A 7006-nucleotide genomic window follows, 5' to 3' on the forward strand; every position below is an offset into this window, starting at 1 on the left:
AGGGGTCCACCCCCATTAGGTCACCGAGGCAAGGAGGTAGGCTGTGTGCAACAGGTGTCGTGCGCAACACTTCTTATCTGGGGACTGGAGACTTCAAAGGACTTCTAATAGAAGGATATTGTAAGCTTAATGCAGTGGGAGCTGACAGGCTTGTGTTCTTCTCTTAAGATATTTATGGGAGGATTCTTTGAGCTAGCACAGAAGCAAGAAAAGACTGACAGGGTGTACAGCTGCCGTGACTGGTCACACCAGAGGGGTTCTTCTCCCTTGGTTACTTCCAGGATCTCAGGCCTGAGGCCTACTTTCCACAGGAACTGAATGCAACGTAGTACAACTCCTTTATCAGGAGGAGAGGCACTTGCTCCAAGCCTGCGATACAGCGTATGCCCTTTCAGGCAGGGACACCACTGCCTGGATCTTTGGATCTTGTCCTGGTCTGGCTGTTTTTCCCATGTACTGCTTCTGTTCTGTGACTGCTCTAGGCATTCCTCCTACTACAAACTACTATATAGTTATATAGAAGGATTATATAAATCAGCACTAAATGTGTCAGTACAGCTCCGACTACAATACCTATATGATTATATAGAAAGATTATATAGAACTAAGTATGCTAAATATAAGTAGGCAGTAAGTTACACTTCAGTCGCTAATTCTATAAACAAATACATAATTATATATGAAGGATTATATAAAGGAAACAGCTGAGCAATAACACTATAAACTAAGATATCCTTCAGGCACTAGTTGTGCCTGGGGTCTGGACAGTTCTCCTTCCTCAGCGCCCGTGGGGGGTGTCATCCATACCTATACACCTGCGTAAGGTGGGAGAACAAGTCTGAGATGCAACAGTGTCTCGCTCTGTCATCCAGGCTGGAGGTCAGTGGCATGATCATGGCTCACTGCAGCCTCCATCCGCAGTGAAGGCACAAGCAATCCTCACACCTCAGCTTCCTGAGTGGCTGGGACCACAGGTGCATCCCAACATGACCAGGCTGGTCTTGAACTTCAGGGCTCAAGCAATCCTCCCACCTTGGCCTCCCAAAGTGCTGGGATTATAGGCGTGAACCACCGCACCCAGCTAGAATTAGTTTCTTCAAATGCTAGGGGCTGAGAAACACAGAATGCCTGAGACACAATCATTGCCCCTTGGAAGCTCAGCTGAAAATCCAAGTAGGCAAGATTGCCTGGATCCCCAGAAGGCCTAGGAACAACGTGATGAAACCTAAGCCCACAGACTGGGGTCTGTGCGCGCCAAGAGAGAAGGCTTTCCGGGCAGGGTGAACACAGCTGCAGCCTGGGCGGCAGGGAGCTCCACACCAGCCTCAGAGGGGCAGGCAGGGCCAGCTGGGCTGCAGGCGCTTCACAGAGAAGACGCAGGCCACTGGAGTGGTTTCATTTGCCCACATCAGGGAGGACCATCTCTAATGACAGTCACTGATTGCTCGTAGAGGACACTGGGTTCCATGCAGTGTCCTGGGTGCTGTGGTATGTATAGGAACGCTAAAGATAGACGTAGTCCCTGCTCCCAAAAGAAGGGATTCAGGACAGGCTATCAAGATGACATATAAAGTCAGTATGTGGGTGTGCATGTGTGTGCACACATACTTGTGTGTGTTCTCGTGTGTATGTGTGTTTGTGTAGCAGACGGTTACCTCTTCCAGGATGACCCCACCTTCCATGTTCATGAAGGCACTGCTGGCATCATGCACAACTCCTTCTGGGATACTTTATGGTCCCTGATATAGTGAGGATATTTATCCCCACCCAAATCCCATGTTGAAATGTAATCCCCAGTGTTGGAGGAGGGGCCTGCTGGGAGGTGTTTGGATCATGGAGGCAGATGCCTCATGAATGGTTTGGGCCATGCCTCGGTGATGAGTGAGCTCTCGCTTGGAGTTCACATGAGATCTAGCCATTTAAAAGTTTGTGGCATCTCCCCTCACCTTGAGCCTGGTTTCACCATGTGAAGTGCCTTCCACCATTAGTGGAAACTCCCTGAGGCCTCACCAGAAGCTGAGCAGATGCCAGCACCAGGCTTCCTGCACAGCCTGCAGAACCATGAGCCATTTAAACCTCTCTTCTTTATAAATTACTCAATCTCAGGTATTTGTATATAGTGATGCAAGAATGGACTAATATGGTCTCTCAAACCCAAACATACCTTTTCAAAGTCTGTCTTCTCTGTACCTTGGGTTGCTTTATTTGTACCCCTGGGGTCTCTGGAGGATCAGAGAGGTTCTCAGAGGATTGGGGTCTTTGGCCTCACTGCAGCCACCAGTCACAGCCCTGCACCATCCACTGCCACGCCCTGGATAACACAGGTGGTGCATGTGAGCAGGGCAGAGAGAAGGAGGCCCTTGACTCAGAATCAGCCCGCACCCTTCCCTGCATCTGCCCTTCCTGCGTCTTCTCTGTGAAGCGCCTGCAGCCCAGCTGGCCCTGCCTGCCCCTCTGAGGCTGGTGTGGAGCTCCCTGCCGCCCAGGCTGCAGCTGTGTTCACCCTGCCCGGAAAGCCTTCTCTCTTGGCGCGCACAGACCCCAGTCTGTGGGCTTAGGTTTCATCACGTTGTTCCTAGGCCTTCTGGGGATCCAGGCAATCTTGCCTACTTGGATTTTCAGCTGAGCTTCCAAGGGGCAATGATTGTGTCTCAGGCATTCTGTGTTTCTCAGCCCCTAGCATTTGAAGAAACTAATTCTAGCTGGGTGCGGTGGTTCACGCCTATAATCCCAGCACTTTGGGAGGCCAAGGTGGGAGGATTGCTTGAGCCCTGAAGTTCAAGACCAGCCTGGTCATGTTGGGATGTACCTGTGGTCCCAGCCACTCAGGAAGCTGAGGTGTGAGGATTGCTTGAGCCATCACTGCGGATGGAGGCTGCAGTGAGCCATGATCATGCCACTGACCTCCAGCCTGGGTGACAGCGAGACACTGTTGCATCTCAGACTTGTTCTCTGACCTTACGCCAACTGCTGTCTTTCTCCAGCTTTGTGGTGTGCTGATGGGCCCTCCTCTGTCTGTGCCACCAGCTCCCCTAGGCGCCCAGCTCCCACCTCCTCACCTCTCCTGGCCCAGGGCTACCTGGATTGGGTAGTGACTTCCTTTCAGGCCATCCCTGAGGCCTCCCCCAAAACTAGCTGTCATCACATCTACTCCTCCCACCTTTCCTCACTTCCTTTCCATGGAAATGTCATGAAACACGCATTTCATACTGAATTTGTATCTATTTTTTCATGCACCAGACTCCTTCCCCTACAAATTTGCCTGCAGAGTTGGAGTAGAGAGTATGTTAAGTCAGATTACATTTAAATTAATTATCCATATATCACGAGGGTGGATCACACTCTGGGCATGTATCAAGCACTCAGTAAGTTTAACAAGTGGACCATGATTTGAAGCAAGGTGCCATTCGGTTCTGAGGAGTCCAAGAAAATACCCAAAAGGTAGTACTTTCAGGCCCAGGGGCACCCAGAGTGCTTGTTAGACTAAGCCAAGCATCTTCATTGGCCCCTGTAGAGCTTTGATAAATGCCAAGAGCCAGTCGGGCCCCAACAGCTGGGAATAAATGCTGCGGCTGCTGCAGTATGTGCCTGGAGTACTTTCCTGACGAGAGCCAAAAGGCAGAAGGAAATTTGTGAAAGTTTCAGAAACGGAAAATTTCACAGATTATTCTAAAAACGATGAAAATTCAAAAAAATTCTAAAAATGTCTTAATAAAACTTTGTATCCAAGTATTGAAGAAAAATGGAAAACAACGGAAAATAATCCATTTTCATATAAATGGAGTGAAATACAATCCCTTTCTTTTTTCCTCCCAAATCCCTAAGCCCAGTGGAGATAAGATGGGACAGAAATAACTTAACCCAAGGTGGCGGGAGCAGCACACTGTAAGAGCCTTAGCCAGTGGGATTAGGGGCTTTCAGAAAGAGGAGACGCATTCAGTGGAGCAGCAGAGAACCCGCTGGAAGGGAGGGCGTGGATAATCAGCCGCAGGGTGTTCAAGTGCTGACTTTTAGTTCTTGTCCTAAGTTTGGGGTGATTGGTTTTAACAGGCTGGAACAGATGGCCCAGTTAGAAGGGTTTAATTGGAAATCAGTGAATGAAAGGTCCATGCACAGAGGCATGCAGGGGTCATGCCAGGGACGAGTGAGTGGGAAGCAGGCAGGGGCCGTAGCTGTGGGAGCTGTCCTTGTTCCCAGGCCTCACTGGGCAGAGGGAGGCGGAGGTCATACCAGAACCTGGCGTAGCCAACTCATTGTCATAGTCCCCATCACTGTGCAGGGAGGGAGGCCAGGACGGGTGAAGACACACCCCATCCTCTCGCTTCTCCCCTCCTCTCTCTCACCAGTACTGCCCATTTTGCTGACACACCTGAGCCAGAGGGCTAGGAAGCCCAGTGAGGCATCCCTTGATGTCCTGCTGCAGGGTGGAGAAGGGTGGGGAGTGGCCACCAAGGGGGCCTTAGGTGGAGAATAACCTGGTGTCATGGTGGAATGGGAGATCTGGAATTAGAAGGTGTGGGTTTGTGTAGACTCTGTGTGAGTCTTAAAATCTTTAACCTAATGGTTCTGAAACAGGGGTGATTCTGCCCCACAGGGGACATTGGTGATGTCTGGAGATATTGGTTGTCACCACTGGGTGGGTGGGGAGGGCTACTGGCGTCTAGTGGGTAGAAGCCAGGGAGGCCGCTACACATCCACCAGTGCACAGGACAGCCACACACAACAGAGTCCCGTGGCCCAAAAGACAGTGCCGAGGTAGAGAACCCCTGGTCTAAACTCATGAAAAATGGGTATGACACAACCTGCCCTGCCTTCTCAGGTGGGTACCAAGAGCATCGCAGAAGACAGTGGGCATGAAAGCCAGAACTGTGCCACAGACTTCATTTAAAGAGAATTTCTTTATCCGGGCGGAACTCCACAGTCTGCTGGATGCACTTCACCCCTCTCCCCCGACCCTCTGCCATTTTCATCTTTCCTGCCCTTTGTGTGGAGAAAGAGAAAGCCTCCACTGCATCTTTGAAAGAGAGCAGCCCCCTGCTCCAGCAAGCAGGATTCTCTTCCGGGTCACTACTCCATCCTGGGAGACCTGAAGAGACTCCCTTTCTGAATGAACTGGCATCCAAGTTATAACAGAGAAGGAATGAGACTGCCTTTAATTGTTTAAAATCACGACAAAATACAGCATCAAGTTTACCCTCTGAACGTTTTTGAGTGTACGGTTCTAAGGCACTAAGTGTATTCACATTGTTGTGCAACCACCACCACCATCCACCCACAGAACTTTCCATCTTCCCAAACTGATACTGCTCCAACCGCAGCACTCCTCTTCCCCCATCTCCAGCCCCTGGCAACTGCCATTCTACTGTCTGTCTCAATGACTTTGGCTACGCTAGTGCCTCAAATAAGTGTAATTATGCAGCATTTGTCCTTTTGCAATTGGCTTACTCCACTTAGCATAATATCCTCAAGTTTTATCCATGTTGTAGCATGTGTTAGAATTTCTTTCCTTTTTAAGGCTCACATGCCATTGCATGAATGTCCATGTATTGCATTGTTTATTCATCCATCTGTAGGTGAACACTTGGGATGCTTCCACCTCTTGGCTATTGTGAACAATTCTGCTATTAACATGGGTGTGCAAATATCTCTTTGAGAACCTGCTTTCAATTCTTTTGGGTATATACACTGTATTAGTTCATTCTCACACTGCTATAAAAAACTAGCCAGATATAGGTGAGGGGGGATGAAGGCAGCAAACCACCTTGCCATGTATGTACCTACGCAACAATCCTGCATGATCTGCACATGTACCCTAGAATCCAAAGTACCATAAAAAAATTAAAAAAAACTACCTGAGACTGGGTAATTTGTAAAGAAAATAGATTTAATTGACTCAAAGTTCTGCCGGCTATACAGAAGGCATGGCGGAGGGGGGCAGCTCACAAAACTTACAATCATGGCAGAAGGGTGAAGGAAAAGCAAGCACGTCTTCACATGGCGACAGGAGAGAGAGAGAAGGGGGAAGTGCTACGTACTTTTAAACAACCAGAACTCATGAAAACTCACTGTCATAGGAACAAGAAGGGGGAAATACAACCCCATGATCACCTCCCACCAGGCTCCTTCTTAAACCTGTGGGGATTTCAATTTGAGATTTGGGTAGGGACACAGAGCCAAACCGTACCATACTCAGAAGTGAAATTGCTGGATCATATGGTAATTCTATTTTAAGTTTTTGAGGAGTCTCCATACTATTTTCTATAGAGCCTGCCCCATTTTATATTGCTACCAACAGTACACAAGTTTCCATTTTCTCCACATCCTCACCAACACTTGTTATTTTTTGTTTTTTCAATAGTAACCAAGCTAATAGGTGTGAGATGATATCCCATTATGGTTTTGATTTGTATTTCCATAATGATTAGCGTACATCCTCTTTGGAGGAATGTCTATTCAAGTCCTTTGCCTATTTTTAAATTGGGTTATTTGTTTTTTCTTCTTGCTGTTGCAGTTGTAGTAATTCTTTATATATTCTGGATATTAATCCCTTGTCAGATATATGATCTACAAATATTTTCTCTCATATTCCATAGGTTGCCTTTCACTCTGTTAATTATATCCTTTGATGCACAGAAATTTTAAATTTTGATGTAGTCCAATTTATCTATTTTTATTTTTGTTACCTGTGCTTTTGGTGTCAAATCCAAGAAATCATTGCCAAATCCAATGTCATGAGGCTTTTCCCCCATGTTTTCTTCTAAGAGTTTTACAGTTTTAGCTCTTATATTTAAGTCTTTGGTTCATCTTGGATTAATTTTTGTGTATGGTGTAGGATAAGTGTTCATTTTGGGTTAGTTTTTGTGTATGGCATAGGGCAAGGGTTCATTTGGGGTCAGTTTTTGTGTATGGCATAGGGCAAGGGTTCATTTGGGGTCAGTTTTTGTGTATGGCGTAGGGCAAGGGTTCATTTGGGGTCAGTTTTTGTGTATGGCGTAGGGCAAGGGTT

This window comes from Cebus imitator, unplaced genomic scaffold (genome assembly GCF_001604975.1).
Source record: "Cebus imitator isolate Cc_AM_T3 unplaced genomic scaffold, Cebus_imitator-1.0 Scaffold52, whole genome shotgun sequence".
Taxonomy (NCBI): Eukaryota; Metazoa; Chordata; class Mammalia; order Primates; family Cebidae; genus Cebus; species Cebus imitator.